We start from the raw sequence: 22,268 nt of genomic DNA, 5'->3' as shown, positions 1-22,268 counted from the left end.
CTTAAAATGAGTTAATTACCTATGCTCTCAGAAAAGTCAGTGGAGAGTCACTTTCTGAGATACTGAGATGACTTTCAGTGCGGTCTGTACAAGAGAAGTACATGTACAAGCGTGCAAATATGTTTGTATTTCAAATGAGATAGTTAGTTACTTCTGCTTTTTTTCCTCCATGCCTTTCCTGCAAGCTGTGTGTTTACAAAAACTTTAAATTAACCTGTGTCTGGGCTGCTGCTGAGAGCACCTGATCTGGTCTCTAGTCCCTCATTCCCATACCTGCCTTTGGGCCAACGAGAACACTTCTGGGCCACGGGGTGAGCCCGAGGAGGGCACAGAGCCAGCCCACCACGAGCCTCCAGGAGCTCCTGCTGCTGCCCAGGCCGGGCAGGAGCACGGAAGGGAGGATGTTCTGGATCCTCTCTTGGCAGCAGCCTACATTTAGATTCAAAGCTACTGTGAACCAACAGTCTGGTGTAGATGTCACACAGTGGTTAATGTCAGAAGGAACCTCCACACATGGTCTACTCCTATATATGTGCTTAGATATCTATGTGTATATATATATACATGCACACACAAATATACACGTACGTACGTGACTTCCCTCGTGCTGCTGTGGGTGGAAGGATGACAGCTGTTGGGAGGCAAGTGGTGGGAGAAAACATCTCTGTCCCCTGGGTCAGGCACTCGGGGTATGGTAGGAAGGCTGCAGCTCACCCCGAGCTCCTCAGAGAAGAGTCCCTGTTCCTGTGGGGTTTCGTTTGTTTATCTCTACGGCTCAGTAGCCATGCGGAAGCAAAAATAAGGATGTTTTCATTATGCAGTACACTCAGCTTCTTGGAGCATGCATGACTTGGACATAGACATTTTGGGCTGCATAGAGCAGATTGTAACAAAGCACCCGAAGGTAAAAAATGGTATTTATTAAACACATATGCAAAATAGATCTCTGTATTATATGTGAAATACACTCAGACACTCTAAACTGCTGAAATTACCAGAGGCAATGTCACCAACAACCCAAATGTTATAATTATTTTCAAAGGCAAGCAATAGCTGCAAGTAGACTCACATTGAGCTTTCCCCTCCCTGGGGCAGTGCATTCCTACCAGGGGTGTTCTCCTGCCGATCTGTGGAAAGCATTAGCTGCTCTGATAACAATGCAGCTCTGTGCTTTTTAAACACAACAAAGCAATCCTGCAAAGAGTAGTAAAGTTCATTCTGAATATTTCTGTGAGAATTAAAAAACAGTCCAGTGGTATTTCATGTTTTACACTAGGGACATTGTTTATTTTCCCTTCTGAAATTTGGCAACATTGTTTATTTTCCCTTCTGAAATTTGGCAACATTGTTTATTTTCCCTTCTGAAATTTGGCAACATTGTTTATTTTCCCTTCTGAAATTTGGCTTTAGGTCAATAAATACAACATCAGTAGAGATTTTATTTTTTTCCCCATGAGCTACCACACCTACTCTTTACTTTTTATCCTTTTTACTTTGTGCTTCTAGCTGGTAATAAAACAGGAGACTGAAACTGGGTTAAGCAAATGTTATAATGGAGGAATGCATAGTTACTCACATCTTACGTTTCAAGGGGACTTACTTAATTTTTTGATGTATTTTAACTCTCAGGACACTGTTCTCCAGGTGAAATTGAGTACAATACAGTTTCCTCTACACTCTTTTCCCTAGAAGTATGGTTCAGCCATATCATTCAACCCTTACAGAAGCAGTAATAATAATAATAGAAAATGCATACATATTCCTACATTGTAAGATGAATTTAATAAAACTATTTATTGGAAAAATAGTTGATTTTGAAAGTATTTTGATTTGGGCTGATATGTAACAACCATGAGAATTCAGCAATTTTTAAAGTACCTCCTGGCAAGATTTTGGAATCTACAAGCAGCTTGGCAAACGCGTGCAATAAATAAAAATAAAAAAAGAAAAAATAAAAAACCAACCCATGGCACACGGAAAGGTGAAAAGCTTTGGTGCTTCTAGTATACGAGAAAATGGAAATGTATCTGTCATGATAGGAAGAAATCTCTCCTGAAGGCTTTCAGAATTCCCCTGCAATGGGTTACGTATATTGTATTTCTAGTTACTTACCTATGGATGTCTGTTACACAGTATAAACGTATGCAGAAGTTTTAATGCAAGTGACTACACACCCATGCATTCATATGTAAAACCAGCAGTTCGTAACAGTTTAAGTATCTATCTTATCCCACAGCTAAACCAGTTCGCCAACTGGAAGCACTATCCAGCTTTACTCAGTACTCCTGTTTCTGCAGCAAAATCCCACAGGCCCATGATGGACTCATAAAAAGTGGGCAAGCTTGCCTAAATTAAGAGGAAAAGAATCAGGTCCACTGCAAAGACCCAGGGTGTATCCGCTACTCAGAAATCTCAGTGCCAGGGATGAGCTAGTGCAGTGAAAGCGCAAGGGCAGACCTAGATCTAAGTGTCATTTCACAGCGCAGCTGCTCTCAGCCATCCTCCATTGACCCAAGAGCACCTGGAGTATATATACATATTTTTATACATGTATAAAATATATGTATATATGTATTTATACATATATACACACATATTATATATAATATTACATAATATGTATATATTCTATATATATCATATTTTTTGCTGTAGGACATTAGTAGTGGAATGGCAACAGAAAGGGGAGGAGTGATGGGTACCAGTTAGTCATCTATTAAGAAGCTGGGGCTAATTCTCCCCCATAATATTAATAGTCAGCAAATGAGGCTTCTTGAAGAAAAAAAAAAGATGTTTCCACCCTTTTAAAACTGAGAGCCTGTGCTCTCTTGATGTGGGCTTTTTGAACAGAATATGGTTTTATTCAAAACTACACTTGCAATACACTCTACTAGGTTACCAAGTCAGACCTCATTACTTCCCACGGGAGAAGACTAGTTGCAAATTGGATTTAAGTCAAGAAATCCTATCCAAAGTAGTATTTATTAATATCCTTATGAAGTGGTCTGGGCACCTATGCACTATATGGTTGCAGGTACAAACCAGTTTCTTCCAAATCACGGTCAACAGTGAAAGGGAGGCATCTTCAGAAGGCTGTTCCTTGCACTTAAATTCTTAATCCCTGCCCAATTCTTTAAAATTTGATGCATCTAAGGTCTTTGTGTGTAAGAGATAGCAGCAGTTTTCTGGAGAGTGAGGTAAGGAGGGTTGTATGAATATCCACGACAGATCTTTTCCTATCAATGCCCATAGCATCTTGTGGTGTTTTTCTAGGGATCTGGATACAGTTTTGGGGAAAGCACAGAAATACCTACAAAGGCTCGATGTCCTCATTTAGCTCTGTCTCACCCCTCTGGTTAATACAGAATGTTAACGTAAACTCCAGCTGCTCAACATATCATAAACTCTTGTAAAGAACATGTAAATGCATGCTTGACTAAACAGCAACCATGTGGTGGTCTGCACTTGAGTTAACGTGATGTGTTTATGCAAGGCACTTTCTAATAAACGCTCTACCTATCCAGCTCTTAATAATACTTAACTTACCGCCTCCTTTCAATAAAAATTATTTAGGTAAAATAATACAGCAATAATCACCACGTTTCAAACAATAATTAATCTTTCTGGGAGGTCACCCACAATAGGTAATATAAGCACGACGTAGCCAGATAGCAATTATTCAGCCTGAAGCAGTGATGGAAAACCTACATTCTTTATAAAAATAGCTTGAACTTCTAAGTCTTTGAACTATTTTTAAGACTTAAATGGCAACAAAAAGTCAGACAAAGGCTGATACCAGTAAACAAATGTCAGCAGGAAAAGAAACATAGAATATGGTTTATATGCACTGTCTGCCCTAGGGATGAAGTTAACCCCAGGATGAAGGAGCTTCACAAGGCGCTCTGCATCTTCTAGGCCTGCAGTTTGATTTGACCTTCTGGTGTGTTAGTAGACATATTTAAGTCTGAGTTTTCCCATTGGCTTCAGTGCAAACACGCACACATGTAGTAAAGAGCTTTGCCTCATTGGGTACCGTGAATAAAACCCTATTTTTATAGGCATTCATTTCCTACTGGAGTCACTTGAGTTCTGTTGCATGTTTACTGTTTCCAGCCAGCTCTATGTAAATCTCCTTGCTTAATTCTGTGAAAATTATTGATCAAGTAAACTACCTGAGAATGATAAGTGTATATAATATATATTTAATATGCAATATAAAATAGTACATAATGAAAACCAAAACATATAAAAGTTTGGTTTAAAAACTGCCTTTAAGTAGATAAGCTTGTAATACAATACTTTATATATGGATTTCTGCTAAAGAAAGCCGTATTTCTCAGTCATGTATATCTATACTTCATTTCCAAATCTGAAATATACTTAGAAAAAAAACAGATTTTGGTAATTAATTCAAGCCACTGGTTCTCCCTGGACTTCTTTTCAAAATCCCAAATCCCTGACATTACTCAGATGGAGGATTCATGCTTAAATGGATTGGTAAATTATTGGTTAAAACTGGATGCTTCCAGTTCCCAGAAATGAGGGCATCTAATATGTACCTCTTCCAAGGGCACAAGCAACAAAATTTTCCCAAAGTCTAGCTATAGTTTTCCATGTGGTGACTCCCAAGCCACCAGACAATCAGTTTCTCTTTCACTTTTCCTGTCTTCACAACATGTTTTTCTGTGATTTTTCTGTGATCAGCACATCTTTTTCTTTTTTATTTTAAACAGGGGTAATAAAGCTGATTTTTTTTTTTTTTGTTTATTTAAGATTAAGAAACTCAGTCACCCAAATGCAAAACATCTTAATTAGTAAGGCACTGAGCACAGCAATCTAAATAAAAATCTCACAGTTGAATGAACGGAGTGTTTGCTATACAAATGATCTTATATGAGATCAATATGGCAAACTACTCCTAAAGCAGAGAACTAAAATTATGCAGCAATGCCCAGAAATATATTACCAAGAATGTTATATCACAAAACTCATTTTCCAAGAATCTGTCTCCGTCATCACTTTGACATTTCCAGTCTCTTTTCAAGGATGTTTTCATAGAGTGCCATGAGCCTTCAAAGCACTGAAGTAGCCACACCAAGATGCCGTAACAAACTTTTTTGTAAGCACAGGGTAAACCCAAATTAAGAGCAAAAATAACCCACCTATACATGTAAATACAAAGAATGATCATCTTGTTTCAAGCCTCCTGAATAAATTATTTTAGTTCAGAAGAATTACTCATTTTATAGGGTTGAAAGTAGGGAGGCAAACCATTTGAGCTTTAGAGGTGACATTCCTCTGACTAAATGCCAACGCTTACAACATAGTCATCTGTATCTTGGCTAGTTGCCCTAGGCTCAACGCACAGTCAATGGAGAAATGTACGCTTCCTAAAATAGACATCTAGAACAGATCAGATTAATTACATCCTTGAGAAGCAGATTTCTATCCCCTGATTGTAAAGAAAGACTACGGGGAATGAGCTCAGCTGCAGACCTGCTCTCCCGTGTGTGTCTCAAGCCTGGCAGGATGTATCCCGCTCTAAGTGCCTATCAGCTTTCACATCCCTTTAATTCGAAAATCTGATCCCATGTTTACCAAAATGAAAGTGAAAAAAAAGAGCTTTCTAATTATAGTAAAGCTATTTAAATATAGTTAGAAAGTTATTTAGTCATGTGTTATATGCACAGACATATTAAATACTGCTGTTACTACTTACAGTTTTCTGTAACATTTTAACTGTGCTTAACCAGTTTTACCGAGAACAGAAGTAAGGGAAATATCTAGACTTATATTTTCTGAATTACACGTTAACTGGCACCACTGGGAGCCACACAGGAGCTCACATGGAGTCTCCTTGGTTTCTGACTCACTCAGCATGCACATGAAGCTTCTGTTACAAACACCAGGGACCGGCAGGACTCGTGAACATATGATGACACTTCACTTCCTATTCCCATTTTTTGAATACCCAGCGAGTGCTTTTCTTAGTGCCTTGCAAGTACCAACAGCTGAATCCTAATTTAAAAGTGCATAGATTAAAAAAAGTTTCTTCTCAGTTAGCACACTCCCAAATGTTAATCTTCAAGACTAGTGAATGTAACATTACTTCATAAAAATGCATTCTTATTTCACTCTAACTTTGGCTTCCTCCTGTCACAGCCTCATCACAACTCTTTTCTCCCAACCTCAAAACTCTGGTGTGAAAAATGTAACCGATTTGAGGCACAGATGAAAGATTTCATCGCACTGCCCCAAGAGAAGGGAGGAGAGGAAAGAAAGCACTTCTGCGTCATAGCTGCCACTCGTGTACCAAAAACAGCCAGTGTGACAAGCCACCACAAATATGATGAAAATCATTTTAACAGACAGCACACCTATCCCCTCAAGTCCCATGGACAAGCAGGGTAAGGGTTTGCACCACACTCGGTTCCCTCGCTCTTCCTGATCTATCAACACCAGCCCAGCCATGTCGCTTTAGCTCCAGCCCCCATAGCACCCTGAATAATGCAGTTACATATCCTGCCACTACTCTCCTATATCCCGTTACTACTCTTCTACACCTGATGTGGGTAAGCATTGATGCATTTATTTTACAAATATTGTTACTATTTGAAATTGTTCTCCTATTCAGTCAATGTCCAAGTTGGTTGTCCTCTGCTTCATTTTGCCTTTGGTTGCACATGTCAAGTTGCATTCCGTACTTGAAGGACAGTGACTGAAAATATGTGAAATTAAATCCCCTACATAACTTCTACCCATTATCTTTCGATAAGAAAGCAGACCCAGATAAATTCCCATTGGCAAGACTGTGTATTGTGGGACTGAAAATCACCACGCTGGAGCACCTCAGTCTCATCTCTTACACAGGGGGACTTTCTTGCCATTTACCTTGTAAAGCAGTTTGTCAGGATACTAATCTGATCATAATCACCTCTCACATGAAAATTTACAACAGATGCAGGTATTTAACCAAATACAGAGTAAGGCAAGGCAAAAAAAAAGAAGGATGGCAAACAATTACACAGAGGATAGGGTACCATTCAGTCATGAACGTATGCCAAAAAAATCTCCAGTATGGGGCAGGCTTTTGCTTAAGAGAAAGGACAAAGATAAATAATTAGTATGATTATTTTGGGGCAGGATACTTCTAAGTGAAGTGATTTCACTATGGAGACAAACCAGTTTAATGTTTTCCAAGTCCAGCAGACATACTACTGACTTGGAAAATGCAGTTAGTTCATCCTACATAGTGAAGTGCCCTGTGGGAGCAGATGCTGATAGATAGATGACAGTTTGGAAAAGCGGCTTTCAGTCACAATCAATACACCACTTCAAACTTTCCCTTCAGAAGCTGATAGTTCTAATCTGGAAACTGACAGCAATCTGACCTAACAAGTATCTTAGTACAAATCCTACAGTAACAATAGAGCAAAAGAGTGGTGGCACATTATTTATCTTAAAGAATACACAGTTCTTGCCTTTAAAGACTCTGAAAGTGGATGCACATATGAAGAAGGTAGGAAAGAAACTCTGGGAAGATGAAGCAGCTAGGGCAATACAAACTACCCAAATCAATGCCTTTGCTAGTCCTAATATACATTTTACAGTTGTTTAGCTAGCTTAATAATGCCATTTCTTAACCCTCACACTTGGAAAAAATGGGACGTAGTCCTTTAATCCTTAAATTAAAGAACATGCAACTTTATGCTGACAAAGGTTTTAATCATCCAGGACACAGAGTCTACCATTATCAGAATTTTAATTCACTGACATAATTCCATGGTGCGATCAGATAAAGAAAGGAAAATAATGGCATCCTCAAAAGCCCAGATTCTAATAATCTTCACTACTAGTCACAAGCTGGCAGACAAGCTGAATGTATAACAAGATAAGGGCACAGGCAATGAAAATTCTCACTCAAAGGGCTCTCTGCTGGCATTCAGTGATTTCCCAGCAGTCTGTTATTAGGGTCCCAAACCCCTGATCCTTCTCTTATTAGCCAATGACAAAAATTCACTTGCCTACAGGCAAGGGAAGAGTCATTATAGGCATGGATGCTACTTCTTAAGCACAGAAAGAAAGAGGCATCACTGATTATAATGCCAAATTAAAAAAATATATAGAATTATTAAAATCTGTATTCTGTTTACTACACTATAAATAATAATTCCATAGGAAAACACACTTTACATGTGAAATCAGCAACCACTGAACATTTATTTTTCCAGGTGGCTTTTATCATTCTGTTCTTAACAGTTTCAAATGGCATTTTCCCCTTCTGCTTTGGACAACTTCCACTGGTGAATGTGAAGTATCTGTTTCCTCCTTACAAAAATCCGATTTGGGAAGAAATTCTCACTTCAATAAAGAAACAATGACAAAAGGAATGTAAGATTTTCTTAGGCAGGCCTACCTCAGAAAATGTCCAATACCTACCATTTTCGAGAATAATGCCACTAATAATGAATTCTCCAACCCAAGGAAAAATCTTCTTGTCATGCCCTCTGTCTGCTTTCATGTAGTTATCCCCTGATACTCTGTTATCACAGGGCACAGTTGCTCAATATTATTTTGTGCCTTTCTGAGCTATGTAAAAATGCTCTTTATTATTGCCCGTAGCAAAGCCACCCTCTGAAGTGCTACGGTACACACAGAGCCACGCTTCGTTCCGCCCCTTCCAGAAGTGCTAAGAGCTTTCTAGAATCATACACATACTTTTAGTTGCTTCACTGCACTGAGTGCAGCTGAACTGGATAGGGGAAGGATTATTTTGTCAGAGTACTGTAATGGAGTGAACTGATCTGGAATAGTCATGACCCCCTATAGCTGACCCTAGCGAATGCAATCAAAGAAAAGGGCACGTCTGTGTGGCGAGTCCCGGCACGTTGCACATCAGTGAGATAACTTGCACGGCTCTTCTCCAGTGGCTCACTGGGAGGAAAGCTCAGTCTGTAATTTTAATAGCAAATAGTACAGCATTACATGCCACTGCTCACGTAAGGAGTACAGGGCTGTAAAACAGCAGGTGAGATGTTTGCTCCATCGACTGCTTGACAGAAGGGGCAGGTCAGCTAATGCCTGTAAACTGTAGTTCAAAAGTGGCGTGACACACAGTCTTATAGATATAGCAACCAGCATTGCTCCAAAAATTTAGTTTCCCAGGTAAAATAGATAAACGTTTGTTTATCCCAGAGTTCAGGAGTGTTCCTAAACTCACTTGAGTTGCAGGAGTTAAGACGAAAGCTTATAAACCAGAGGTGACTACAGCAAAAAAGGGAAAAGATGTTACCGGATTCTTACATGCTTCTCTCCCTCCTATGCATCAATTAAAGTGAAGTTTACGGGCTTGTATGGAAATTTCAGGAGCGCTGAGGCACTAGCAGGCTGATGAGAGAGAAAACTAGTATACCAAAATCCTTTCAATATTATTATGCATTTCTTTCAAGCATTTGGGCAGACTAAGTCAGTTCTCTCTTTCCCTCTGCACACTGAGCATCTGCCATTTCCAGTTCCTACTCCCCATCCCATCTCATGAAGTCATTAGGGTTTTTTATGAGTTATTAACATGTAAAGAGCTGCTCTAGGGCACCAAGTGCTCTGCAAGTCACTTACTAGAAGGGCACAGACTTCTTTGGCTATATATAGAGCCCAAGCTATAGCTTGAACAAGGGCGCATTCCTGCTCTGCTGTCTCTGGGCAACCTTGCTTCTGGCTCAGCCAGGTGACGGGAACATCCAGGTGATGCCTCCTGGCCAACAACAGCTCTGCAACCACACCTAGGAAAGCTGCGTAAGTTCATTTCATGTGTCTTTACTTTCACCCATTTACATTTAAATCTTGCTCTGGGTTGCCCAGATCCTAACCGATGGAGGAAAGCACTTAGACGTCAATAGGAAGCTGCCCTTCCCTACAGAGATGTACAGGGAAAGGGCCGGACTCTCACATAAATACTGCCTCCAAGTCACCTCCCTGAATGGAAAGAAGAACTTAACTGGTGTAAATGCAAAGACTGAGACTACTTAAAGAACACTCAAACCAAGCTAAGGTTTGATCTCTCTTTGGCAGAGTATTTTTACTTTATTTGGTTGTTTTTCCTTAAAGCTGGCAGAATGACAACCCCAGAACAGCTGGTTTTTTGTAAGGCCTGGTACGTCAGGAAACCTAGCCCAAACGACCCCAAGTCTCAAAGACAGATTTCACCCTTTGCTCTCATAAAGCACAATAAACTTCAGGGCAATCTCAGTTTGCACTTAGATCTTGGAGCCTGTAGATGTGCTGACCAAAAACCAGAAAGGAATCCTGAAGTGCAAGCACAGCAGGGCTAGTCCCCTAACGCTTAAAAAGATATTACTGTGGTAGGAAAAAGAAGCTGAAGGAGTTGAAAAGGGTTGAAGAAGTTTAAAAATCCCCAAACATCATACCTCTTCAAGACAGCTTTTGCTTTCCCTGTAATTTAATTGATACTTCAGTTGTTTCTTTGGGGAAGACAGTCATGTGGGCCTTCTATGTGCACCTGTAATTGCCCTTAAGTTGCAGAGAGAGCTACTGTTTACAGGGAAGTTTCCAGTACAGCCTGTAGTTTACACTTAAATTAGTTTCAGAGGTTACACAGTTGGACTACAAGCAAGAGGACACAAAAATGAGAGATCTGGAGAAGATCCTCGAGGTCAAAGGGGTGACAGCTCTCAGCAAGAGTTTCCACATATGCAAAATCTAGACTCAGTGTTTTGTAAACAACAATAAAAGAGAAGATCCAATGGGATGTGAAGGAAATTGCAGTGCTGAGAGGCTTGTGAGGCTCAGTCATTGCAGACAGACGGGAAGAGCAGTCACCAAGAGACTAATTGGGACTTGCGTCAGGTTAAAATTAACTGTTGCATCTTTTTGGCTTGCTGGATAGAGTTTGATCCGGATCAGGCTCAGGATGTGGTGGTCACAAAGGAGACGGTGCCTTGGTGGCCCTGAGGCGCAGCAGTGGGGGCAGGTGGGAGGACTCCTTCTGGGGGGGCACACTCACACACCTCCCCTGCTGACTGCCAGCCGCGGCACCTCCTGCTCAGCAGACCAGCGTAAACATACACGCAACCCCAAGCACTAATCTCACCAACATCAAATAAGATGATTCATTTATTTAAAGCCGAATGCTTGCATAAACACTTCTCTGAGCTCCGGGGAAAGAAGTGCAAGAGACCAAGAAGCTGCAAAGAGTGAACCAAGGACAGCAGAAAGTCCCAGAGAAGATCAAAAGTTCACAGCTACAGGAACAGACAAACTTTCCCAGAGAGGGAACAGCTCTTCCTTTCCCCAGAGGACACTTGTTTTTTTTTTATCTGAGGTTTTTGGTGTGTGCTTTCAGCTGTCTGCATGTTTGGGGGCTTGTTTTCATTAATTTCTGAAGTGAGAGACTTTTAGGTTTATTTATTTATTTTGTTAAGGTCTCCAGCTGTCGGGGTTTTTTTTTCCCCTTTTAAATGAGACCTTAATTGTTAAATATCCCTTTTTTCAGCAGAATTAACTAACCTTGGAAATAGGATTGTTTTTGTAACCAGGTGGGGTCCCACCCATCTGCACTCAGCATTATTCATACTGGCCCTCATCCAGAATTTTCCCCAAGACTCTTCAGGGTGGATTTCATTCCTGTTAAGCTCAAAACAAAATGCCGTGGCCTGACCTAGCCTCTGTCTCCTTTCAGCTCTCCTGGTTCTTCCTGAAAGACCCACCAAGCACCCATCATGCCCTGTCCAAGGAGACTCGCAGCTTTTCATGGTCCTAATTGCAAACACGTGGTGCAGACAGAGGAATCAGACAAGGAGAACAGCTTGGTGTATTCACCGAAGCTCCTCAGCCTGAATAACCCACACACTCCACCCTGAGAAGCCAATCTTTTCATTTTCCAAAGGGTATTCTTTGATAACGTTGTGCGTTAGCAGAGTTGAAAATCAGGTAGCTCCCAACATTTTCAGGTATTTATTTTCTTCTGTCTCTATCTCTTACAGCCAGCAACATCATCCATTAAGTATTTCACTCTATTCCCTAGCGTGGACTTGCTTACAACAATCAATCCCACTCTCCACAAGGGCAATTTCGTTTGGTTTGATCTATTCTAAGTCCCAGCGGCAGAACAGCATCAAAGAGTGGCCCCTCTGCAGCTCAGCTCCTGGCCACCGCTGCCTTGGTGACACTCAGCAGTGCTGCTTCTTATCTAATGACTGCCTTTTACATTATCTATCTTATTTTCAGCTCCTACCATTTTAGCATTTCCTCACTGCAGCCTACCCTGCTTGCAGGGCTGAAACAATGTCTGTTCGTTCGGTCTGCACCACAGCAGGCAGCCGGCTGCTCTGCTGCATGCTTATGGAGCAGCAGCAGCCCCCAAATGATGACATGGGACTCAGCTCCTGAGGCTGATTCCTGCTGGCAGCTTCCCCTCTCCTCATCTTCCTGCTGGAACAGGACTGCTTATGGCTTTGGACTCTTAAAAGTCCTCTAGGAAGTGGTTGTGCAGCCATGGTGCCTGGCTGCTGGAGGTCATAGCTCGGAGTTTCAGCCTCTCCTGGCCCCATCCCCTGCTTGGGCAGAGATGCTGGGGCCAGAGGCTGATGCCAGCTCAGCCGTGAGGATGGGCACCACCAGCACGCGGTGGCTGACAGTACCATCTGAAGCCACCCAAGGGTGTCTGTCCATCAGACCCTTCCCCTCAGCCGCCCAAATGCTCAGGGACAGCCCCAGCCCTTGAAGAAGGACGATGCGCAGCACTGTTTTGAGCAGACCCCTTTTCACCTGGGTGTGCAGGTCCCTGGGGCAGGGGACGGAGCTGCAGCTGCTGCCCTGCCTAGTGCCAGTTCAGCAGCTGGGGCCATAAAACCTGTCCCACTAACATGGCACACAGAGGGGAAAACCACAGAAGTCATTCATTCTATAGCCAGCTAGCCGATTCACATGATTTTTTCCCTGACAGAGCAGGTAACTATCTTGCTACATGTATTTCACATTTTATGAGCATTTTCCTTGCACCGGCTATTGAACGTTTCTTACAGCATTACAAGCTTCCTTGCCCAATTCTGCTACAGAGGTAGTTTCTACCAAGAATTGGCTAGTTAAAAACCACAAGAATTATAGATCATACTCTGCTGTTGGCCATCAACATTACCAATCTGAAGATCAGGGCCTTAACCTTTTAATTGACATTTTAACAGTAAATATATATATTTATTAGCAATTAGCCATATGCCACAGGTGTGGCAAAGGCAGCTCTAACATATATCACCTATATATATATACACACTTTCTATATATCTATCTATATACATCTACATATATATCTGTATATATCATATATAGAAGCAAACATGTGCCCATGAAGGAAGTCAGAATTATACACTAGCAATTCTGCCTGTTCCCATTGCTTCTTGCCCCTCCATCTACCTGTTAGCCAGGACTTTTTTTAATGGGTATGAAGTATCTCTTCTCCCAGGTAACAGGAAACAGGGCAAGAGGAAACAGCCTCCAGCTGCACCAGGGAAGGTTTAGACTGAATAGTAGAAAAAACTTCCTTCACCAGAACGGTCGTCAAGCACTGGAACAGGCTGCCCAGGGAGGTGGTGGTGTCACCCCCAGAGATATTTAAAAGACATGTAGATGTGGCACTTAGGGACATGGTTTAGTGGTGGCCTTAGCAGTGCTGGTTAATGGTTGGACTCAATGATCTTAAAGATCTGTTCCAACCTTAACAATTCTGTGATTCCATGACTTTGCCTGGAAGGAAGCCAGGCATGAAGTGACTACCTGTAACTGTACTGATCCTTGGAAAGGAAGGCAGGAAAGTTGCACTTACTGCAGCTGGCAAGAAAAGGTGAGCAAAGGAATCTGAAAATGGCAGTGAACCTGGTGTTACAATGAGAAAAATCGAAGAACCCGAAATGTTTCAGATTTCAGTAAAACTCCAAAACCAGACCAAGGTCAGTAGGGAAAACCAACCAAGCAAATACAAAACAAACAAACAAAACACTGACAAAGTGTTAATAAGCTTTTGCATGCTTAGAAGCGGGTTGTTGTAGCCGATCAGCTGACCTTGGCCACCACATTATAAACTTGGCTCCAAAAGAGCCCTAGAACAAGCTGCGAAGGCATGTGTGTTCCCACAAAAAACAGCAAACAGCTTAATCTGAGAAAGCTACATTATTTCATGTAAGAATCAGAGAAGTCTGAAAACACATCTTTACTCCCTAACTTTTATGTTTGCAAAAAACACCGAAATTAATATAACTGCATCAACTCAGTAAAAATAATGCTGAAGATTAGAATGAGACTGGAGAGCATTGACTGCGAAAGCCTGAAGTTGTAACAGCTTGTGAATGGCTTGCCAATGCCATTGAGACGTAGTGGAATTCTCTTCCACTGCTTTATAAACATCATATTTTATTAATCAGCCCAACAGTACACGGTAAATATTGGAATCTGTCTACAAAGCTGGTACATACGGGAAAAGCTCACTCCTGGTTGTTTTATTTTAAACAAAACCTACAGCAGCTCCCATTGTTTGTTTTCCACCCCCCCAGACTAGACAGCATGTGGCTTATGAGCCACTCTGATAGATACGATAAAGCTCCTGCCAGATCTGATTGATGACGGCACTAGGAAATGCTGCGAAGGTCACACTGTAATTCTCTCTTTGCAGCTGCTCCTGGTAAGAAATGGTATAGCAAAATAAAAACTGGATCTGCTAATTGCTAATAACAGGGAAATTCCCTCCTTACCTTGCCTCCTCGCCTCTTCCAGTTTTGAACAGGAATACCATAGGCATGTGTAACTGATGAGAGACCAGATAAGTTTCAAAGAGATACTTAAACATACTTCAAGGGGGGGGGGGGGGGGGAGGAAGGGGAAATCCACCCACAGCAACTGGCCAGATATTGAGCCTTTATACATTTGAAGACAGCGCATGGTAGTTTAGCATAGGAATATTAAAGAGCTTTTACTATTTGCTTCTCTGCAAAACTGAGATAACATACCACTACATATTCTCTGTGAAGGACTGCTACCTCTTATAACGTAAATAGATGAATTAAGCTCCTTTCCCAACCCAAAATCCACTCCTTTTAAATGAAGGAAGCCAGCATGCTCATTAAAAGTGGCTATCAGAATAAATTCAGCAAGGCAGAACACCAGTCAGTCAAGTAGGACACCAAAATCTTTAGACACCATAAATGTTTAGATGTGATCAGGACAGTGTTAAGAGACTTTTGGGAATTCACAAACATGATATTATGACAGTCCCCTAATGAATAATAGATATTTAGTGCAACCCATAGCAATTACCTCACACAAAGTGCTATATTTCTTGGGGGTAAAATGTTGTTATCTTTGAGACATCAGCTACATTACAGATTAAATTTGAAACCACTGGTGTACTCCGTTCTGACACTTACTATTAATGGATGGAAATATTTTTATTCAGCATTTTGTACTCATGAAGATTTTGGCACAATAAGGCCGTTACCAACATCTGTCCTAGAGAAAGCCTTTATCACCCGCCTCAAAAATACATGATAGCAGAGATATGCTGGCAGCAGAAATCCCCCAGTCAGTCCAAAAACTCACACTACTATGTCATCATGAAAGGAATAATGCACTGATTTTTTTTAATATTTTTTTTTCTTCTTCAGTTTAGGAAAGAGATTTAAAGATGACAATCCTATGCAGTTTTGCTTATTTTACTGCTACACGTACACCATCTTTTAAGATACCGCTACATTCAAAAGGCAGTATCTATACAAAATCAAACCTATTACAAGCCCTCTTAGGAGTTTCTTTTCTAGATTCCTTGATGGACACTGGTAAAATATTCAGCAGATATTGAATCATCCTTTTCACAGCCTAGTGTATTCTCCCATGGCTACTCTAAGAAAGGTGATCACCATCTGCTTATTTGGACATTGTTGTGTGCTAAGGGTGCTCAGCACCTTGAGTAGTCAGACCTTACTAGTCACCGTATGTCATGACCAAATTTCTGTTAAGGTGGCAGAAGGGTAATGGACAACAGACAACTCTATTTATGACATTCAGTGTTTCTTTTCTTACTGTAATCTTGGAAAATAGGGCTTATGTCTGAAAAAGTTCATTTATTATCTGCTATGAGATATCCCTCTTTCCACACACCCCAATTATGTTTCTGCAATAATATTCACTAGCATCAACACGTGTTTCATGACCTGGAGAGTCACGAGGCAGCTTCCAGAGAGTAAGAACAATTTATATAGTGTGTATATATATATATACACACATAGATATATATATACACACACTAGATAAAAAATATACAGTATTTTACAGTGCTGTTGCAGATGCAATACAAATACACACCCTTCACATATACACAGATGAGTAGGTGCAGTGCAACGCTTGCCCTGGTGTAACCCCTGCACACTGCACTCAGGGTCACCCCTGTGCCATTGCAGCTACGTGTTTTCCTACCTGCTCATAGCTTTGACAGACTATTCTCAGTACTACTCTACGCAGACACTCCCCAAAAAGGTATCTGATGTAATATTAAAAACTTGAATTTGGTCTAAGGTCAGCTTAGGATGCTTATAGTATGAAAGCTCACTCCTCCTGAATTTCAATAGATAACCTTAATATTAATAGACGTAGGAGTACATTTGAGGCTTAGCTTTTTCAGTCCTGCTTCAGAGTTCACAGTAACTGTAGCCCTTTGGTTGATTGCCATTTTTCTATTATTTTTGTTGGGTTTGACTATCAGAGTTCATCTGGAAGCCTAAGAACATTTTATATTAGAGTATATTAACATGGAATAATGTCTACTGAGTGTGCAACACACTCACCTGCCCAGCCCAGACAAGCAGTTCCTGTGCCAGATGAAACACTGTATTTGTTAATGAACTGATGAATCAGAGGAAATTCAGGGTCATACCAGCAGCCAAGTGTCATTCACATCTAAAACAAGCTGAATTGTGACTAAAACCCTAACAGCACACAATCAACTGATCTGTATAGGAGCTTGGAAGTGTAGGTCCTTGCATCCCACCCTCCCACTTCAGCAGGAGACCTCTTGCAAATGAATATAAAGCACATCTATTCCCCTCCTGGCCCCCTCCTCACAAAACAAAGAGCGCAGCCTTGAACAATGCAGTTAACCAGGCGGGCTTCTGGATACCATACTCCCATTGACTGACATACCAGATACGAAACTTCTGAAAATGGACAGAAATTAAATCGGTGGGCTCCAGACTGCATAAACCAGCCCCAAACCTCTGGCTCTTTGTCCTAGGGCAATGTCTCAAGGAAGTCTGCAGGCAAGCAGCGGGGCAAGACAATTCCTGATCTGACCTTACAGCAGGTTCTCTTTGCACTACTGAAAGAAGCAGCACAATTAGACATATGCATACCAAATGCAGCCGGCCCCCATTGAGATCTCAGTATTATTTTCTTTTGTTTTTGACAGCATCCCTTCCATTCTGAGAGCCTCAGGAGCTGAAAATGTAAAACCTCTCCACTACGATTATACGATTTTAAAATAGCGTGAGTGGCTGACCTATTGAAGTGTCTTTGCATTTTACCCCTCCTTGTTGCCACTGCTTCAAGAAACACCATAATTTCAACAACTCAGACCTTCCAAATCCCTTCATCTAAAATTCTACCTAAGACCTAGGAACACCTCACAAGACTTTGAAATTTGCTGACATATTTCCTAGGAAACACCAAACAGCACCACATATCACCAAACGCAGTGAGTATCTGCTCATTGTTCTGTGCGCAGGCTTGTCACCACAATCGCTGGGTACCCAGACAAACAAAGAAATCTGTAGATGCTTCTTTTCAGAACCTATTTCAAATTCTTCTTAAATCCACCTGGTGCCCTATAGCCCCAGAAAGACAGGATGGCTGTGCCCCTGGCTCTAATGCAGGATTCGCCCCTCTTCCACCCCAGTTACAAAAGGAAAAATGGAATGTTCAAAAGAAGAAAGCAAATGTGCAGCTTTTCCTATGGAAACCACCAGGAGGCATAAGGGATGACTGAAGGGCATCAAATGCCCATATAGGAGAGCACTGATGGATGGATCCATCTGGCTGCCAAGCTGTTTCCTTGTGCCCCTGCACGGACCCTTCCCAGAGAAGCAGAGAAAAAGAACTTCATAATACTGCTATTTTCATGAAAGAAAAGAGCAGTCCCGTAACACTCGGAGCAAGCAGTGGCAGAGCACCTGCGAGGGCGAGATACTAGTTACGGAAAATACCTCCAAGAGCTGCACCAAGCCATGCTGTGACATTTTTTTCCCTATGGAAGAAAACAAAGAACTGCACAAGAGCAGAATCTGTCGGCTTAGGAAGCCCCAGACTACAGTACAATATTTAATTAGATCTTTTTGGCTTTTATTTTATAGTCAGATCTGAGCTGAAAAGATCAGTCATTGCAAAGGTACGATAAATAAAACAGGCACAGACGCACCAGGCGTTTGCATCAAACTGGTCATATGGGATCCAGAGGGGAGATCTGCTAAAGACGTCTCTGGTCCTGACTTCTGTCTTGTCTTGCCTTTCCTAAGTGTGTGCATTCGTTACATGGCCCTTCTGGGCAGGTGAACGTCTGTTTCCGAGTGATGCCTGCCTGGATCCATTCACCTTCTGTGACTCCAGAGCTTGCAGCTTATACAGCAACGGCTGCTCCTGGCTGTTTATCCGACTCTTTTGCCGCCTTATTATTTTCCTACCAGCTAAAACTTTGGCAAGTTTCCTCCATCCCCCCCGAAACACACAAGGCACATAAACTCACACAGAACCAACAACGTTACAAGTGAGTTTCCAAAAAAACCCTCAGTGGAAGAAATCAAAATACGTCGCTGTGAACCAAACCGCCGCCTGCCAATCGCCGGCTGCTTTTTAGTTTTAACCTCTGTTAAACAGGAAATAAAAAGGAGGGAGTCGGGTGGGGAAGCCAATGGGATAGATCTGGAAGGATGGTTCGCTTCGCCTTTGCCCTGACTGAATCCAGGACTGTAACATGATGCAATCTCTCGGCGATGATGAAACGGGTTCAAATGGCAAAAGCTGGAAGAGAGACCACCTCCTCCCACCCTAAAAGGCGGAAAATAATGCAACTCCCAGCTGTACAAAGCAGCAGCGGGGTTGCCAGGCTGGTGCCTTTCCCCGGGAAAGGATGCGAGTTTCGGGATGGCAGACAGCGGGTTCGTTGCCGAGGCTCCCAGCCGGATTCCTGCTGGGTGCCAGCCCGGGCACGGCCCGCACGGTGCAGCGGTGCCGGGGCCCGACGGGGAGCCCAGGGGGACGGCGGCTGCCGGGGCTGCCGCAGCCTGATGCTCGGGCTCCCTCGCCGCGTTCTCCATGTGCTTCTCCCGGACAAGAAAACGAGCGAGATTTTGTTGGGAGTTCTTTTCAGGCTTTTCCCCAGTGAGCCTCCGGCTGTCCTAGCACGGGGCTGCCTGGAGCAGCCGCGGAGCCTCGGCAGAAAAAGCCCTTTTCTGAATCCAGCCCTTCCCCTCCCTCCTTTTTCCTCCTCTTTTCCCTTCCCGCCCGCGGAGCTCGGGGGAGAGATGCTGCCGGGAGCAGCGGGCGGGAGCCCTCCTACCTTTCCGGCCGTCCTGCCGCGGCTGCCGGCACAAAGCGGGCTCCGCGCAGCAGCGGGGGCGGGCGCAGCTCCGGCCGCAGCTCCGGCCGCGCAGCCCAGCGCCGCGCCGCGCAGCCAGCACCGCGCCGCGCCGGGGGCGGAGGGGCGGGGCGGGGGCGGTGCCGCGGGGGGGCGGCCCGCCCTCTCCTACCGCCCGGTCCGCGGCTCCCCCGCCCCGCGGGGAGGGGGCAGGGCGAGGCGGGGCGAGCGGAACAAAGGCGGGGGGTGGGGAGCGGGGTGCGGCAGCCCCCGGGTACGGGGCCGGAGGGGTCGGGGGTACAGGGCAGGAGGGATGCGCGGCAGCCCCCAGACTCGGGGTCGGAGGTACAGGGCAGGAGGGATGCGCGGCAGCCCCCGGGCTCGGGGCCGGAGGGGTCGGGGGTACAGGGCAGAAGGGATGCGCGGCAGCCCCCGGGCTCAGGGCGGGAGGGGCCGAGGGTGCGGCAGCCCCCGGACAGGGGGTCCCGGTGGGCGCAGCTTCCCCGGGCAGAGGCAGGTGAGCCCCAGTGCTCCCTGCGAGGCTGGCGCTGGCAGTGCAGACACGGGTTTCCTGCCCCCGATGAAGCATCCTTGGAGGATGGAGGCTTTCCCAAGAAGAAAATGCTGGAATATTGCGGTATCGTAACTGGAGCTTCAGTGCAGCCCATCCCTGTCCCATTCGTGCCCAGGAGATGCTGTTACTGCAATTCGGCTGCGGGGCAAGAACCCAAATGTGGAACAGGAGCCCACTGAGCATGTTGCCATTTATCTGAAGTCACAGTTTAAGATGGTGTAAAACCACACATAGACCCAACATGGGTATAGAACTGAGTTCTGTCATCTCAGTTTAGCTTGATACAAGCCAGATGTTGATTAAAGTTTATATTGACTAAAAGTGTCCTTCAAGAGCTTAAAAGCGGGCTTCAGGGTTTTAACAAAAATCCACGTTGGACCAGTGCAAACTTACATATGGACAAAGTGGGTAAACATGTTCCAACTTTGACAAATTCACATATTTGGTTTTTTTCTCTGTCCATAAAGAATGGAAAATGCAGGTCGCAGAGGAATGTTACAAAAGCAAGAACATTAGTTAAGGCAACATATTTCTTCATTTTTAGTCCAGCTGGGTGCTAGAGCATCTCTTCTTCAAGTGTAACAGTTGGATGCACAAATGGTTTCTTGTAAGAAGCGTTTGTGTAACATTCTGCATGCAAGTTCATCATTCTGTACAAGGTTGTAGCTTCTGCTGTCATACATCTTAAGAGTACACAACTCATTAAGCATCTTAAATTTTGGTGAATAAAATATTCTTTGATCTGGACAAGTTTAATGTGGTCTTCTGCCCTGTTTCATCATTCTCAGTCAGCCCGGCAAGGTGATACCCAAAGTAACAGGTTCAACCAGGGAAAATTCTGTTTATTCAGCATTTACACTGCATGGCCATCTAGGAAACGCATGAAATCTCTGTAGCCTAAACCAGGAGTGCTGAATTCACAATCCAGCCTTGTCAGGACAAATTACCTAGCCTAAATTCTCACTTTCAGCTGTTCTCTCTCTTGTACGCCTTTGGGTATGGGCAGGAAAGGACTCGCCTACTGCACGAGCTCTTCTGAGAGCAGCAGCCTGATCCTACCTGCCCTTTTTTCATTCTGCTTGTTGGGAGCTGGCAGGAGTGGGATTTGGAGTAGTTATAAGTAGTCATTTTTCTGGCAATATTAAAGGGCTTAGTCGGCCTTGAAAAATTAAACTGTAGCTCCTCTTCTCCACAGTTCAATTGCTTTCACCTATTGCTGTCTTATAGCTACTTGATTTGTATTGTGACCTGTAAAACGTGATTGCTAGTGAGAACAATCCACAACTTTGCTTGTAAAAGCACAGCCCTTGGCTGCTGTGGTGCACGCAGTGTAATCTGTGCATAGTACCACTGATTTGTATGCTTGCAGTGAATGCTTTCAGGATTCAGTGACTTTACTGCCTGTGGTTTGATAAATTTTAATGCACACCTTACATTAAGTAATAGCCTCTGCCTTCCCCAAGACATCGTGTAGCACCTCTGCAGTCTGTAAGAAGGTTGCCTGGTTCTAGCAACACTGCAGTGTTTCTTTCACAGAAATGTCCTGAAGATGTTAGGAAGTTGGTCAGCAAAGGCACAATGACGAGAAAAAGTCATCACAACACTGGCAAGAAAATAAGCACTTTATGGCCTATGCCAGATGAGAAAGTGAGATAACAAGTGGTTTGTCTTTAGGCTGATTGGTAAGAATGTCTTGTCTTCTAGTGGTAACTCCATAGAGGCTAAAGAACGGACCATCTGCCACAGAGGCAAACATCAGGCAGCACAAACAGTTCCTCTTGAAGACAAATTCTCTCTAAAGCTGAAGGGCTCAAAAGAACTTTTTTCTTATTTCAATTCTTAGTTCCCACAATGATGCATTTTAAAATTGTGTGTGTGTGTCCCCCACTTCTGAGTGCAGCCATGTGCATTCCACAAGCTACTTCAGCTGCAAAATAGACCTTATGATTCAGTGAATTTCTTTCTCGTGAGTCTTTAATGACAATATTTAAATACAAATTCTATTTTATAGAATTAAAAGGAACAGCATGTAACTAACCTCAAACACAGTATCATCAAAATAAATCAACT

General features: G+C 43.2%; 1 protein-coding gene across 17 annotated transcripts in view; it reads right to left on the bottom strand.

The window, feature by feature from the left end:
- The window catches only part of AFAP1 (actin filament associated protein 1), a 140,420-nt gene extending 120,665 nt beyond the window's left edge, over positions 1-19,755 (bottom strand). For all 17 annotated transcript variants that reach the window (XM_080373405.1, XM_080373394.1, XM_080373407.1 and 14 more), the window contains exon 1: positions 19,607-19,755. The gene's annotated coding sequence lies outside the window, so the exon portion shown is untranslated. The remainder of the gene's footprint in view (positions 1-19,606) is intronic.
- Between the last annotated feature and the right edge of the window lie 2,513 nt (positions 19,756-22,268).

The sequence above is a fragment of the Falco punctatus genome (genome assembly GCF_963210335.1).
Source record: "Falco punctatus genome assembly, chromosome: 1".
NCBI lineage: Eukaryota > Metazoa > Chordata > Aves > Falconiformes > Falconidae > Falco > Falco punctatus.
Note: the sequence above shows the minus strand (reverse complement) of the source record. Positions and strands in the feature narration are given on the sequence as shown.